At 36.0% G+C, this 14671-nt stretch overlaps 1 long non-coding RNA gene across 1 annotated transcript; it reads left to right on the forward strand.

Annotated features, from left to right (window-relative positions):
• Nucleotides 1-287: 287 nt before the first annotated feature.
• Nucleotides 288-13498, forward strand: LOC108307369. Its single transcript, XR_001826532.2, has 3 exons — nucleotides 288-448; nucleotides 11744-11918; nucleotides 13346-13498. It is a non-coding gene; the product is annotated as an uncharacterized LOC108307369 (long non-coding RNA).
• The last annotated feature ends 1173 nt before the right edge of the window (nucleotides 13499-14671 follow it).

A 14671-nucleotide genomic window follows, 5' to 3' on the forward strand; every position in this document is an offset into this window, starting at 1 on the left:
TGTTCTCATAATCATCTCCAGTCCCTGGATAAGTGGGACATGCAACTTTCTTCTAGCCAACAGAATATGGCAAAAGCGATGGGAAGGGATGTCACTATTGTGACTGTATTTCATTTTGTAAGACTCCATCTTAGCTGTTTAGCACAAGGAGCCTCTCCTGCTGGCACTGAAGAAGCAAACGGACATGCAACAACTGCCTATGGAGAGGGCCATGTGACAAGGAACTGCAGGTGGCCTCTGAGATACAAGGGTGGCCTCCAGCCAACAGCCAGTAAAAGATAGGGCCGGCAGGCAGGCAGTCCCAAGGAAATTAATTCTACCAACAACAATGCAAGCTTGGAAAAAGATCCTAAGCTCCAGAAGGGAATTCGGTCCTGCCAACACCTAGAAGATCCTGAGCAGGGGATTCAGCTAAGCTGTGCCCAGACTCAACCCCTAGAAACAGAAAGTAAGTGTATGTCATTTTACACTTCTGTATTTGTGTTAATTTGTTACACATTACTGCCACTACCACCACCACCCAGGTGGTGATAAACAGATGATAAAGTTCCTTTGATTATAAACTTACATATATTTACAAAATACACATACACTTATAGTTGGTGGATCTTACATAGGTTTCAAAACTGGGATATTTCACAACATTATCAGCATCCTGTTTTTGTCACTCAACCATATATTATGGAAATCCCTCAGGTTTCCTAGTATCTTTCTAATACAGTCTTTTTGATGGCTACAAAATAGCCCATGGTATTAATGTGCTATTATGGGCATTCGCTTCGTTTCCAGTTCTTTGCCACTATGAATGTTATAGTCAACATTATGTATAAATGTTTATTGGTGCTGTTATTTTTACTAGATTTTTAAGAGAGTGCTAGATCAAAGCATCCTATGCATTTATTTCTTCTAATAGACATTACAAGATTACTTTCCAAAGTAAGTTATTACATTTTTGCTAGAAACATCTGAAACTACCATCCCCTAACCATTCTTTGGCAGAAAGTGGTGCTTTCCTACTTTTTAGTTTTGACCAGTCTGAGAGGTACATAAATGTTAGTTTAATTTGTACTTGCCTGACTATAAAAAGTTTGATCTTTTGGGGATTAGCTCTTCTATTATTTGCCTATTTTTCTCTTTTTCCCATTTTTCTATTGGATTATCTCCTCGTCATTTGTAATAACTCTTTGTCTATTATAGGTATTAATCTTCTGTCTCCTGCATGCAAATATTTTTTTCCAAATCTATTTTTTTTAATTCACATTTTTTTTAAAGGTCCTCTATTTTCCACTAGTTTATACTTGTAATCTTGTAGATTTTCTTGTTGGTTTTTCTTGTTATGTTGCTAACTTTAATATCTAATTCATCCCAAATTTGACTATATTGTGTAAGTCAGTGATACAATTTTATTTACTTCCTGATGGATAGCCAATTGGGCTAACACCATATGTTGCAAAAACCATGATTTTCCCAATGAGTTAAAATACCACCTTGGCTGTATGTTAAGTTCTCATCCATACCAGGATCTATTTTCAGATTCTGGATTCTTTTCCACTGATCTGTTCTGATGCCAATGCCATATTGATTCAAATACAATAAATTACAGCATGTTCTCATATGGTAAGGCAAGTTCCTTTTCTTCAATTCTCTTTAAAAAAACATCTTACCTTATTTCAGCCATTTATTCCTTCACAAAATTTTTAAACACTTCATCAGTTTGATAATTCTAATTAAAAATGAATTTCATTTTTATATAAACATTTAGAAGATTCATATTTTAGTGTTATTAATTCTTTTTATCCAAAAATGTATTCTAGCCCTTTATTTATGTCTCATGTTCTTCAATACAAATCTATAGTTTTCCACATAGGGATGAATCCAGCATCAGCTCTCCCCTCAGGGCTCTGGCAAGATCCAGGGGCTCACTAGAACACAGACATCATAAACACAACAAAATTTCTTTTTTCCTTCTTTCTCCCTCCATTTTCTTATTTCAATTTAATATTTATTAACTTGAGAATTTGAGTTCTGTATTAATCATGGTTCTCCAGAAAACAGAACTAATCTGATATGCATATGTTATGTGCATATATATTCACATATATGCACACACAGATATAGAAAGAGATATTTATTATAAGGTATGGGCTCACACCATTATGGAAACTGAGAAGTCCTACAGTCTGTTGTCTGCAAGCTGGAGACCCAAGAAAGTCTGCGGCACAATTTAAAAACTTGACAGCCAGAGAACCAATGCTTTACATTCTAGTCTAAGTCTGAAGCCCTTAGAACCAGGTGCACTAAGGGCAGAAGGTCAATATCCAGGTCATGTAGTCAGGTGGAGGAAGGGTGACTCCTATCTGCCTTTGCCTTTTTTTTCTAATCAGGCTCTCAATGGATTGTACAATGCCACATTAGGGAAAGCCATCGGCTTTACTCAGTTCACCAATTCAAATGTCAATCTCTTCAGGAAAACACCTTCACATGCATGCCCCCAGAAACAATGTTTCACCATCCATCTGGGCACAATGAACCAGTCAAATTGACACATAAAATTAACCATTACAACTTCCTACAGCTGCAAAACACTTTCATATGATAGGATACTATGTATTTTGTAATTTGCATTTAACAGGCATTAACTTAGTTAAAATTAACTGTATGTTAGAGAAATAAAAGCTTTTGTCACAATTTACTTTTCTTCCTCTCTAACATGGCTTTCACATGGACATATTTATCTGCATTTCTTTCAAGTATAATGTTAAGAAATTGTCAAAAATTATATCCTGCTATTTTCAAACACATAAGTGGAACTCAGAGTCCAGCTGAAACAGCAATAATTACCATTTATTTTAGAAATTTCTCATAAATAAAAAAGCATTATTAATCAAATTAGTGGAATGAGATACAGTTGAATCAGATACACTGATACTAAATTATAGTGACTACTTTCTTTTTCCCTTTTTCATGCCGATTTTAAACAACTTTCAAAGGGTTTTATTCTCTTCCAGACTGAAGTATATAGAGGATGAGAGACGGTTAGTCTGGAGATGGGTCGAAAGGAAGAAAACCTTTAGGATACACACACACACACACACACACACACACACAGAGAGAGAGAGAGAGAGAGAGAGAGAGGGAGGGAGAGAGAGAGAGAGAAATGGGAAAGAGAGAGAGATTTTTTGCAAACAAATATTTCATCAGATTTAAAGTCAAACAAAAATACAGTATGCTTTCATTAACTGTACCACCATTAAAAATAAATTTTTAAGTTACCGGTATATTTTAATGAGTATATTTTAACCACTTTTGTCCTTGCAATCAAGTAAGTAAAACTGATGACATTTTACAATCTATGTAAGATTTAGCATTCACCTGAGTAAATGAAAGAATAACTGCAAATGTAAATCTTCCTTTTTAAACATTTGATAATGAATTCAAAGATCAGCATACTACTACTTCTCTTTTTTTTTTTTTTTGTAGGTATGCCCCCTACTCCTCCAATTGCCTTCTCTCTCCCCTAGCAAAAAGATAGCACTATTAGACACTACAAGAAGAAATACTCTTTTTCTACTTTGAAAATCATACCTTCTTCTTTCCTCCACTATTCCCATGGCCCACTGGGTTCTAGACTTATCAAAATGTCCTGGTTTTTACAAAGATAGAAGACACTTTTTCAAGCATCTCTATAAATGAATACAAATAGACCACACCACAGAATTGTTTATAAAGGTTCAAATAATAGTTTGAAAACCTTATTGTTCTTATAAACATACAAATTTACTTAGCCCCCCGCAACTTTAAATAATAAAATAATCAAGTTTAGGATATGATAGAACAGTCTTAAATTATGACTACTATAAGGTGGCAATGCTGCTTTGTTTCTCTGTTTCTTAATTCATGCAATAAAAAAATGTAATCATTTCCCAGAAACCTAAGAAAAAGGAAAACGATTTTAGGACTTCTCAAAGCCCCTAATTCGGTAGCATTCAGATTATGTTGTATCCATTTAGGTCTTAGAGACTTCCCTTCAAATTATGCTATATGACAAATAAATATGAATTTCATGTTGGCTCCATTTGCTCCAACCAAAACAAAGTAAGATAAAATGGCATGATGAATGGATTTACTCAAATACATTTAAGACAGATGTCAGTGTCACAGCAGGTAAGCATAAAATGGGTATATAGCACAACATGAGTAAGATTTTCAGTTGCTCATGTCAACAATATGATAATGATTGCATGGACAATCTAGAAATCAAAAATAGCTTTATCTGTGTAGTCAAATAGATTTTCCTCAAGCCACGCTACATTAAAAAGGTCCACCCTGTCATTCTGCCCCAGGCTGATGTTTGTGCTTTTCTACCTACATTGTGTTTCCTACCTACATTATCCTCCGCAGACTCCCACTAGTCTCAGTCACTTACACTTAGCCTGAAAAATCACTCACACCAAGAGAGAAGTGGCTGGTATTGTGTCCAATTATTTTCACTTGGAATATCCTTAATATTGGCATGGAAGGCTTATCTCTTATTAAAGAAAACCATCAGGGAAAGAGGAGTGTTGTTAATCTGTGACCTGAGTCATGGATTTCTTCTAGCAGAAATAGCAATCACATGACTTCTGGGCCCATGGCTTTCTCACTTTGTCCCTACTCTTCATTTCACCCTGCCCCTATTTCAGATATTCTCTTAAATATTTCTAATTATTTAGCCTCCATCCTAAGAGAACACTACATTCTTCCAAAAACAAACTTCTACCTACCTCACAATACAAAGGTCCAAACAGTGTGACTAAAAGAATAACCAGGCCGGATGCAGTGGCTCATGCCAGTAATCTCAGCACTTTGGGATGCTAAGGCAGGCAGATCCCATAAGCCCAGGAGTTCAAGACCAGACTGGCCAACATGGCAAAACCCCATCTCTACCAAAGGAGAAAAAAAAATAGCTGAAAGTGGTGGTGCACACCTGTAGTCCCAGCTACTGAGGACAACTGAGGCAGGAGGATCCCTTGAACCCAGGAGGGAGAGGTTGCAGTAAACCAAGATCGCACCACCGTACTCTAGCCTGGATGACAGAGCAAGACTCTGTCTCAAACAAAAGAAAAAAAAAAGATAACCCTTCAAGTTTGGTAGCAATCCTTTATTCTGACACATCAGCACTGGTTATATCATCAACTAATCAAAAATAAAAAGTGTTATACATCCTCTAAACATTCCATCTGAATTTAAAATGTACAAATATACACTTGTTTTCTAGTTTTTTTAATGTAGAGCCAAAACCTCTCCAAGTATGGGGACTCAGCTAATGAGTTTTGAATTATGTCTAGTGTGAACCACACATAATGCAGTCTAGTGTTTCCGATTTTTATTTTTTAACATGAAATCAGTTTTGTACCTCTAAAATATTTATAATACTAAGATTAAAAGTAGTCGAGAAAATGAAAACTCCAGGAACAAGGCAGACCAAAGAGCACACAGTTGAAATAAACCAAGCAATGGCAGGGTAAGTCCTGCTTTGCTAAAAGAGGTTTGCAACCATCATTTTTGGAGGATGAAGCTGGTCCTATTAGCATTTGCTGAGATACTAAGGATTGCAGGTGTCATTATTATTCACTAAATAATTGTACCCTTGCCTTGAAATGCAAAATCTTTCTTTCACATGGGTGGCATTATGCGGTACTCAGAGAAAAAAAACAACTTTCTAATGTGAAGACTGAAAGAAAATAAAAGTCTACAAGAGTACTTGATGAAATGCAAATGAATTGTTTTAACAGCAATTTGCACTGGCAAATATTAAAATGATCAAAATTCACACAGCATATACGGATGATGATTCATCTTTAGACAAAGCGTAATTGCTACATTCATCCTAATGATTGGAACCTGTTCCAGAAATATGCAAACAGGTGCAAAATAAAAGGTACTATAAAATGTCACTCGCTGTGAAATAAACTGCAGTTGCAATTATTACAAGTAATGTCATGCAGCTTATGGATCTCAAAAGCATAATCTGAATTTTAGAATTATAGAACAATAAATCAACTGGATACCATTCATTATAAAAAAAATGTGTCCTCAGGAATTGGGTACATATCCACATTGTGTATGGGGGAGAAAAAAGCTGATTTTTAAAAATTTGATCAATACTTTATTTTTTCTTTAGAATCTTTTGTTGATATTGCTTTTAATACAATTGATTTAATATAATAGATAATTCACACAACTCAAAAATTACAAAGAAGTTCAAAAAGATAGGTAGTTAAGACTCCTTCCACGATAATTTCCATCTGCCCAGTTCCCAACTATCCCTTTCTCAATAACAATTGTTTATATATATAATTAATACTATATATTTATGTTTCCAATTTATGCTAATGGTAGTATATCATAGTTTTCTGGACCTTTTTTTCATTTAGTATATCTTAGAAATCTTTCAAAATCAGTATATAGAATACTTCCTTCTTTTTATCAAATGAAAAATATTTCATTATATGAAGAACCATAATTTATTTAAACCACTATGTCCTATGGAGTCATACAGGTTTAGGAGAGTTTCTTTCACCAGCCCAGCTTATCACCAGCTGTTCCCACATCTTTAGTTGATCAACTTTGCATTTTAATCATTTATGGATCACTTTGTTTTAAGAGTGTTTCTCTCTCTCTCTTTCTCTCCACATATACGGAACTTTTTTTAACTTCAAAGAGTGTCCTTCATATGGGAGGTGAACTTTTTGTTTTCTTTTTCCAATTTTATTGGGGTATAATTAATAAAAATTGTATATATTTAATATATAAGGAGGTAAATTTTGATTAATGTTTTCTGAGGTCTGCTGCCACTGAATTCTCTCACTGCTCTGAGTCCTTACTTTTCTTCCTTCCATAAAACTTTGGCCCAATCTCACCTGCATTTTTTAGCCTTAAAGTAATTTTTAGCCTGCTGGTTAATAACTGTCTTCTAGTTCCAACAAAAATGGAATTCACTGGGGTTTTTTTTTAACTTTGTCTTTAACTTTTAGATAATTTCCAGAAGGAAAGGAGCATAATCCTGATTTACCTTAGTTAGGTTTGCACAGGAAGTTTACAAACACTGCTTTCAAGTGATAAAAGATGATTTAAATCACCCAAAAGATGATTAAGTCACCCAGTTTCCCTTCATCATGTAATTTTCACAATGAGAAAAAAACCCAGTTAGCACTATTTTTATTTCAAACAAACTTATTTTACTTTCATCAGTAAAATTATTCCCTAAGCAGCAAAGCAAACTTTCTCCCATGTATTGTAATAGTTTACAATACCTTCTTAGAGGCATAAAACAATACAAATTGACTATCTTACATTTCTATAGTTGAGAAGTCTGTCTGACCCTGCTTGGAATCTCACAGGGTGCCAATAAGGCTGTGCTCCTTGCTGGACACTCTAGGGAAGAATATGCTTCCCAGTGCAGTCAGGTTGCTGGCTAAGTCTGGTTTCTTGCGTTTGCAGCACTGAGGTCCCTATTTCCCTGCTGGCTGTCAGCAAGGGGCTGGTCTTTGTTCCTAGAGGCTGTGCATATTCTTTTCATGCTTTTTATCAGCCCCCTCCAGCAATGGCAGGTTGAATACCTCTGGCAATAAAATGTCTCTGATTTGTCTTTCTGCCACATCTCTCTATTTCCATCTGAAAAAATTTCTTTACTTTGAAAGTCTCACGTAATTAAACTGGGTCCAGCAGGACAACCCAGGATAATCTTCCTATTTTAGTGTCTGTAACATTAATCACATCTGAAAAATGTAACATTTTCATAGGTCTGGTGTTAGGGCTTGAGAATTTAAAAGAGGTCATTATTCTTCCTAGACATCCTACAACTACATCCAGCATTTGAGACATAGCAAAATAAATTTTACCAAAGATATACCACTCCATTGATTAGCTAATATAATCTCCTAGTTCCACCCTTTGGCAGACTGAAAATCCCACAGCAATCCAGAACAAGTTGATGAAACTGAAATGTGAAGAGCCAAGTTGATTAGTGGCTAATCCACACAGATGTCAAATTTGGCAAAGATTAGAATCTCAGCATAAGAATCTGAATTTTTAAATATTCCTCAAGTTGTCAAAAAATGAAGCTAATGGAAATATGAAGAACCAATTAAAGAAAAGAGCATATATCAATGTGGCTAATATATGAAAATACTAAATATGAAAGTTAGAATCTTAGCATAGGAGCCTGATTTTTCTTATCACAGAATCAATAGTCTTCCAAAATGTCAAAGTCAGGCTGGGCACAGTGGCTCACACCTGTAATCCCTGCACTTTGGGAGGCTGAGGTGGGTGGATCACTTGAGTCCAAGAGTTCAAGACCAGGCTGCCAGGGTGGTGAAACTCCATCTCTACTAAAAATACAAAAATTAGCCAGGCATGGTGGTACTTGCCTGTAATCCTAGCTACTCAGTAGGCTGAGGCAGGAGAACTTGAACTCTAGGAGGTGGAGGCTGCAGTGAGTCGAGATCATGCCACTGCACTCCAGCCTGGACAACAGAGCAAGATTGTCTCAAAAAAACAAAAAGCCAAAGTCACAAAAGAAAAGAAAAGACCAAGGAACTATCACAGACTGGAAGGGGCTGGTCTTTGTTCCTAGAGGCCGTGTACATTCTTCTCATGCTTTTTATCAGAGAAATAAAAACTAAATGCAATGTGAAATCCTGGATTAATTCTGAAAGAGAAAAGAAACGTTAGCGAGGAAATGTATGAAATTCTAATGGAGTCTGTTAATAATATTGTATAAATATTAATTTCCTGTTCTCAATAATTATTGTTTGGGAATGTAAGATGTTAAATAGAGGAAACAGGATAACGGGTTGCTCATGCATTTATTCTAAAGTCTAAAATTAGTTCAAACTCAATAATTAAAATGAAAATCAGGCACACGGCTGGGCACAATGGCTCACGCCTGTAATCCCAGCACTCTGGGAGGCCAGAGTAGGCGGATCACAAGGTCAAGAGATCGAGATCCTGGTGGCCAACATGGTGAAACCCCATCTCTACTAAAAATACAAAAATTAGCTGGGCTCGGTGGCTTGCTCCTATAGTCCCAGCTACTTGGGAGGCTGAGGCAGGAGAGCTGCTTGAACTTGGGAGGCAGAGGTTGCAGTGAGCTGAGATCATGCCCCTGCACTCCAGCCTGGGCAACAGAGCAAGACTTGATCTCCAAAAAAAAAAAATCAGGCATACAAAAGATTGCTTCTTCTTCTCCTCCTGAATGTCACACAAAGGTAACAGGGTAAATGGGAAAAGGCTCGTTATTTTCAGTGAAAAACATTAGATATAATCTGCATAAAAATTTTACCAAAAGCAGCTAAAATCATGACAAAGTGACAAAGTTGCACAGGAAGATTACAACAGAAGGAGTAAAAAGAGAAGTAAATGACAAGCCAGCATAGCGCTTCTGGTAGGTTAGGGGCTCACACTGAGATGATAAAACTATCACCTTTCCACATAAGAGATTCCAGATCTGGAGAGAACAAGCTAGAGACTGAATAAACAGAAGCCAAGTGGTGAGGAAAGTGTAGCAAAGATACTCAGAATTTCAGTGGTGAGAGCTCATAAAATCTCAGCCCAGCTCTGAAGAGACCTCCCTTCAACAGCAGGGTCAAGAAAATCTAACTCATGACATTTTGAGGGATCTGACACTGCTTATACAAAATTTCAGTATGAGAAACAGTAAGAAAGAGCAGAAAAACTTACTAAATGAGGAACATACGCCATAAGTAGATAAAAACTTGGATTAAACATAAATAACTAATACAAAGAATGATCACTAGATATTTGTCCAAAACTTTAAGTATTTCAACATTTTTCCCAAAAAAGCAGTTATAAATTGAAATTTTTTAACTAAGAGCAAACCGCTAATCCAAGTGAGTTTTTTGGGCTTTTATTCATCTCATATTTATAAAATTAATCATTACAATGAAAAAAGACAATGAATTTATAATTAACAATTTACTATGGTTTCATATTCTGAGAACATTAGTCTTCTTTCACATCTTCACATAGTAAGTGAATTTTACAATCCTGAATAATGACTAAAGATCTCTACAAAGATTTTCTGAGGTTAAAAAAAATGTATTGTTTTTGTAACGTATTTATTGTTACTCTTCTTAGGTATGACAGTCATTTGGAAATTTGAGCATTGTCAGTATAGCTACTCTCCAAGGTAAACGACACAATATATGTCTTCACAGTTGACACTGAAGCGATTTTCAATTGTCAAAAGACGCATCCAAGAAAGGCTATCTGCACACTTTTCTAATTTACTGTGGCACACCTCCTAAGATCATCTGAGGCCTATTATTTAAAGTCACTAGAAACTATTTCTTTCCTAACTTATTGCATTTAATCATAAAGACAAAGATCTATGAGAAAAGTCTCTACAGAAAGGTTTTATGGGACAAACTTAACTTATTTCTAAAGCAAACACTTCAGCAGGGTCTACACATGATGTGGAATCATGTAAATTATTTGTAGACAAAAATATTTCTTTTACTTTTGCTTCACTAAATTATAAATTATATAATATAAAAAGATATATTTGGGGCTCGACACTTTGGAAACTGTATAAGCCAGAACAGTTTCAGGATCAAGTGAGAGAAAAATGTGAGATCATAAAAGATACATCTCCTGTTAAATCCAGGAATTTTTAACACCATCATCAGGACTCTATTCTCTTGCCTCCTTGACTTTGGTTCTGCTTGCCACTGCTTTGGCTCAGATCAAACAGGATTTGAAATGGCTGCAGGTATCCCTAAGACCATATGGATTACAGATGTCACAAATCTGAGGCCTCTGAATTTGCCCGCTGTGAGTTACATGCTCATCCCCATAGCAATCACTGAGGTCAGCGGGATGCAGCACTCTGATAGGTCAGGCCTGGAGCGTGTGCTATGGAGGATTAGGAAACATAAATATGCAGCTAGGCCACACCAATTATTATGAAATTGGGGAAGAGATGGCTCCTATCTCTTAAAAGGAATCGGGAAAGAGATGCTGAAGAAGTTTATCTATACATTTTCCTTCTCACTTACCTCTGATGTTAAGATGTCTAACCTAGTAGAAGGAACTTTAGAAGTTCTGAAAAGCATGTCTTTGAAGCCTTCCATAATCACATTTTAGAACCCTAAGTTATTTTAGAGAACATTGTCTGGCTTAAATCCTGAAAACTGAGTCTTCCAGTGACACTTTAGATTTTTGAGTGATATCCATTTACTCCCTTTAATTGGCTCTGGAAATGCCTTCCTTCTGTAGGCAGAAACAAACAATGCAAGTTGACACCCTTAAACTGAGTGTCAGGGACAGGGACATAACCAAGCATGGAAGATCAGAAGGTTACAATGAGACCTGATGCCTGTCATTTCCCTGAGTCACACACTTTTCTTAGAGAATATTCCCAGTCCAGTGCAGCCCTTCAGGCTAGGCAGGCTTAACCTTTGCTTCAGGACCAAAGACAACTACTGCTGGGTCATGGTCCTCAGGAGCCTGAGTCCTGCTCAATTTCTGGTTGCTTGCTGCTGCTCCTCCAGCTCCGTCTTAGCCAGTTACAAATTTCCAAGCACATTCAAATACTTGTAAACCTCCTTTGAGGCAGGGTATACTTCTCATTCTATACAGATTAAAAATTAATGCTAAGAGGTTAATTGCCTAGCACAGCACAGGTAAGCAGGGAACCAGTTCGTCTGCCTAAGTCTCATGTTTTCCTCCCTATATCCAGCTTCCAGGTTCTCTCCGCGTCTGGCTCATCTTATGCCTGGCCTTGGGTACTGCTATCAGTCTTACCTTGTTTCTTCTGATCTGCGTTCTCATCTCAGCTTCCTGCCCAACCCTCCTACATTGCATAAATTTCTTCCCAATATGTTTGCTCTACAACAAATGGTATTATTTTTGAGGTAAGAGTTTTTTTTTGTTTGGGTGATTGTTCTAAAAAGGAAGTAAAGGCATGTCAAAGTAGACAAGTGGAGTCATGAAAGAGACAGCTGTCTCACCAGAACTATTAGCATTGCTCTTTATCTTCAGGAAGAGAAAGAAAAGATTTAAAAATGGAGGTCCAGAAACAATGGTTACTGGTCAGGGGAGACACTACAATAACAAAAAGGGAGAGAAACTCAGTGTCAGATCTTTAAATAAAAGAAGTGATATAAAGGACATTTGCTTTCGCACATCTAGAAAAATATGAGAAAATAATATATTGTAATTTATTTGCAACATATTGAAGCTGCTTGTGTAGACGGCTTATTAATTAGGCTGGGATTTCAGCCAAGTCCCATTGATTTATACAATCAAAATTCTTTGTTTAGCTTATGATGGATGATAAATAAATGCTGATAATTAATCTCTTATAAGTTTTCCCTTTTTTATAATTTCCAGAAGGCTACTGTTTGCCTCAAGTGAGTTGATGCTCTTCATAGCCTAATTGTCATATTTAATTTACATTAAGTTAGAGATACCTTCTCTCTAATAGATGATTAAACACATACACACACACACACACACACACACACACACACACACACACACACAGCATTCTAATGAAATTCCTCACCTGAGGATTTACCAACCACCAAAAATGACTTAAATCTGGGCTTTTACTTCTGATATCTCAAGGTCAGAGTCTTAAGACTGTGTGTGTGTGTGTGTGTGTGTGTGTGTGTGTGTGTGTGTGTGTTGGTGTGTATGTAAAACCATGTATGTTTGGATCTAATAACCCAAAGTTATTAGATCCAAACCATGGAGTTTGAGATGGTTTCTAGAACTAATGGATCAAAAATAGTTAAGTTCAAACATTCATCAGATTTGAAATAAGCTGTAATGCTCTTCTAATATAGTAAAAAGATTCTAGCAAAACACTACATTAGAAGGTAATAATTATAACTCTCCAAGTGTATGTTGTTATATAGTTTACAAAGTATAATGCATGGTGTGGAATGAGTTACTAAATTAGAAAATAGAGCTTCTGACACTAATTTTGCTGAAGTTACTAATGCTGTGACCTTCGGCAATGACGTCATCTCTCCCAGCCTCATTTTCACATCTCTGAGTGGGAAGAATACAACCTGTTCAGAGGACTGTGGTGATGAAAAACTGTGACAAGGGAGGTAGCATAAGTGGCAGAGTGACTAGCACATGGTTCCTTCTTCTTTCCCAATTCTATTTAAGACCTAAACAGGATCAGTGAAACTCACCAAAATGTTGGAACATAAGTAGAGTCTAGAAAAAAACTAATAATGTGAACACATATATTTGAAAGATAAATAATAGCATTAAATTGTTTCAGTTTTGAAAAGTAATTTAAAATAAATTATTCCTTCTTCCTCAGGCATACCCATGTCTTCAGTATTTTTGCAGCTGCTTTCTGTTATGCATATTTGTTTTAATGTAAATATTCCTTTCTACCTGATTAAATATTTCTTTGAGCATTCTTTCTAATAAAAATGTCACTTATTATAAAATCATCACTGGCAATCTATCTTTTTTCACATTTTCTTCATCTTTACTAAGCCATTCAAACATGGTTGGCATTTCTTATTCAAAATACATCAGTAACATTGGAGGCCAGAGAACACTTACCTTTTTTTGTCAAATTGAAGCCAGCTATTGTACTATTTGGAATGTTAATGGAGAGCTTGTCAGATATTCAGATAATAATGGAACAGGTTTATCAAAATCATTATGCTCAGAAAAACAAAACTTCAAGATTTCTAAAGTAAATGAAAAACTAAAAATTTTTTCAGATTATCTTAAGTCTTCAATTTCTAATGAAAATAAAAAATTTAATATGTGGCCACTACAGAACAAAATTTACTAAATCCAGGTACAACATACTTGTTAATGTGAAAAGGTAAAACAGTGAAAGTTATGTCAGCTTCTTGTTCCATAGTTAAGACAAATCCATGTTTTAAATATTATCTCCCTCCCCAACAAGGTACATTATTATTCATGTTAAATGTCATCCAAAGTAAAGAATTTGCCTAAAATATATTTTCTCTTTTTCTAAATATGCTGAATTAGTGATTCATATCTTCCCCATTTGGGGAAGAAAATGTCATATTTTTGTTGAAAATAACTTCCAATAGGCTACATGGGGATATAGAAGATAAATTTTTAAAAGGTTATAGTAAAAAAAGATTAAAAGGCCTTCAGCCACTCTTCTAAGGAGTTAGCTGGATAAGAATATAGGTTGGATTGGTCATGGCTAATTACATTAAAAATTAAGCAAAGTTGGCTGAGCATGGTGGCTCACACCTGTAACCCCAGCACTTTGGGAGGCTGAGGTAGGTGGATTACCTAAGGTCAGGAGTTTGAGACCAGCCTGGCCAGCATGGTGAAACCCTGTCTCTACTAAAAATACACCAAAAATTAGCCGGGTGTGGTGGTGCACACCTGTAGTCCCAGCTACTCGGGAGGCTGAGGCAGGAGAATCACTTGAACCCAGGAGGCAGAGATTGCAGTGAGCTGAGATGCCGCCATTGCACTTCAGCCTGGGCAACAAAGCAAAACTCCATCCGAAAAAAAAAAAAAAAAGAATTAAGCAAAGTCACCCAAAAAGAATAATTCCCAAGTCAGTGAAACATATGTATAACCCAATTAAAGGTAGTAACATAGCTGAAGAAATTATGTATTAAGCAAAAAGAAAGACTGATCA

This window comes from Cebus imitator, unplaced genomic scaffold (genome assembly GCF_001604975.1).
Source record: "Cebus imitator isolate Cc_AM_T3 unplaced genomic scaffold, Cebus_imitator-1.0 Scaffold78, whole genome shotgun sequence".
NCBI classification, from domain to species: domain Eukaryota; kingdom Metazoa; phylum Chordata; class Mammalia; order Primates; family Cebidae; genus Cebus; species Cebus imitator.